This window comes from Pteropus vampyrus, unplaced genomic scaffold (assembly GCF_000151845.1).
Source record: "Pteropus vampyrus isolate Shadow unplaced genomic scaffold, Pvam_2.0 Scaffold43, whole genome shotgun sequence".
Classification (NCBI taxonomy): domain Eukaryota; kingdom Metazoa; phylum Chordata; class Mammalia; order Chiroptera; family Pteropodidae; genus Pteropus; species Pteropus vampyrus.
In genome coordinates, this window is record NW_011888824.1 from 5804309 (window position 1) to 5806925 (window position 2617).

The following is a 2617-nucleotide window of genomic DNA, read 5'->3' on the forward strand; positions in this document are numbered from 1 at the left end:
CCAATCTTGACTCTATTAAATGCTGTTGGCTATGGAAAATTATGTTTAAAGTTCAGTAAGGATATTTTTATGGAGATCATACAGATTTTAGAAAATGACAGCACTGGTTTCTACTTTTTACCTGAAAGAGCTATTATCATGATCACCAGCTTCGTTCTGATAAACCATCATATGATTCTAGAGAGGGAAGTGGTTTGCAATAACAATGAAGTGATGGAAGGCTAAAGAGAGATATAAAGAGATTTTCATGAAGTAACTAGGCAAAAGTAGGTAGAAAAGGGGACATGTGGAAGATGTTAAAAAATATTGCATATGCATAGGAAACACTGCTAGAGAAAGAAAGAATGGTATTCTTTATGATGAAAAGAGAGGAAGAAATCTTACAGTAGGTACATTCTAGAGGAGTAGGGAGCTATTGGAAGAACTATTAAGTCAGGAGATCACTTCATCCCAAAAAGGTGGTGGCCTTGGGCAAGGGCAGGGATCTGTGCTTATATCTGCATATTTATGTATGAGACTGTGTGTTGCTGAGGATGAAGAGGGAGGTAAAAATATCAATCCATAAAAGCACTGCACTTGGATATTTAAACCTGGGTTTATGTGCAATGAGGGCATTTGATATTCATTTAGTTAACTGTTAGCTACTAGTATTAAAATTAATACAATAGAAAAAATATATACAATGACTTATCAACTATACAGACACAAAGGAACTCTATTATGGGGGTTCTGAAACATATGGATATTTTTAATTGTACTACATATGCTCCATGAATGAATAGAAAATATCAATGTAAAAATAAATATACATTTTCTCTCATCAAGTGGCTTACAATAGAGTTGCAGAAAGTTAAAAGACTAATGACTTCACATGTCTGCAGTATAATTAATAATTTGTTTTTGAACAAAATCTGCTTGCTCATATAAGGTCCTGCTAACAAGCTTAAATTTTAAATTTTAAACCCAAAGGAAGAGAGAATATCTTCCTCCTGTTTAGGGGTAAAAGCCCCACTAAGAATACCTGGCAGGTGCTCAGAAATTGTCATGGCTATTACATTTCCAAGTTCTAGTAATCACTGCTTACTTCCTAGGGAAGAGTCCTCAAAGTCAGTTGGATACTCACCACAGACCGATCCTCGCACTAATCTCCTTAGATGAGGTCTCTCTGGGAGGTAGCGATATTTGCATCCAAATATACTGAGGTTTGACGTGTGGTCTCCAAAGAAACGGAGCTGGCGGTATCTCTCCCCACATCGATAACAAAAATTAGTGTTACATTGTGAACAGGTCATATGGTCACATCCTTCAGTTCTCTGGATGTGAATCTGGATCGGCAAACAAGGGGAAGGAAGAAAAGGTTATTAGAATTTTAAAAAGTAAAATCTATCCAATGTTATGGAACAACACTGAAAGTATCTCCAAAATTAAAGCTTTACATAGCATTTCTGAGGCTGTCAATTTGCTTAAAATCCCATTCTCCAAGATCACATTTGTATCAAATACTTCACGTGTGCAAAGCTCAATAACATTTCAGGCACTCGTGCTGTTGGCTGATTTTGACCAACATACAGACAAACACATCCTAAAGAAAACTCACATATCTTTATAGACATACACCTAGCTCGACGGTTTGAGGCAATTTAAAATGCTGTGGAAGTATATTTTGTTTACGCTATAATCATCAAGAACAAGGTGACTTGGGGAATAAGTGGAGTTACAGAGTATTCCTTAAAAGCAAGGATTATATGAAACTTCTTGAGAATAAACATGGAGGAACAGAAAACTCTTTTTGTGGCAGGAAATGATAACAGTTATAAGTGTATTCACAAAGCCATTTTAGTTTCCAACTCTAATATCATTTGCAAATATGTTTATAGAACTGTTTGCATCATGCCATCTGTGCAACCTAAGTACCTTCCTCTCTATTGCTGCAGTCAAGTTACATGTAAATATAGTTTCTCCCATAACATAACAAAAATTTTACTCTTGAATAGCCCACCATATACCCATGTGACAGTCACTGTCTCAAGCACTGAGGCCATATTATAATCAAGATTCTACTCTTTGAGATATAATTGGATACGTGATTCAGAATCTTCATAGATATTCATGGATTGGAGTCATATTTCACTCAGGTATGTGCATGATTTGTTTGTTAGGTGAGCACTTATGAAAGAAAACACATTTCCTAAAGAAAAGATTTGGTTACACTGACAAACTCATGTGATCAAAACAGGACCAACTAAAAACAGTCTTCTCATTTCATTACAGTGTAGGCACTTCCTACATTTGAGTCACATCTCATTTCTCTTTATCATATATATACTTTTATCATATATAATACATATGATATATATAAGATCTTTGTTTAGAAAATTTATTTAAAATGTTCCCAATACCATTTGACTACTGAGAATTTCTACCCATGAGGACGTTGTTGGGACGAGTGTGTCAGTGACTGTTTTAATGCAACTGGGAACTTCACAATTAATGCGTGAGTCAAACCCTCCAGGGGTGACTTGGCTCTTTTCAGTAGGCCTTGGCCACAGTCCACAGCTTGATGTATTTCTTTTGAAATCATGCTTTCCTTCCCTGACACACAGTGTGGCTCCCTGAA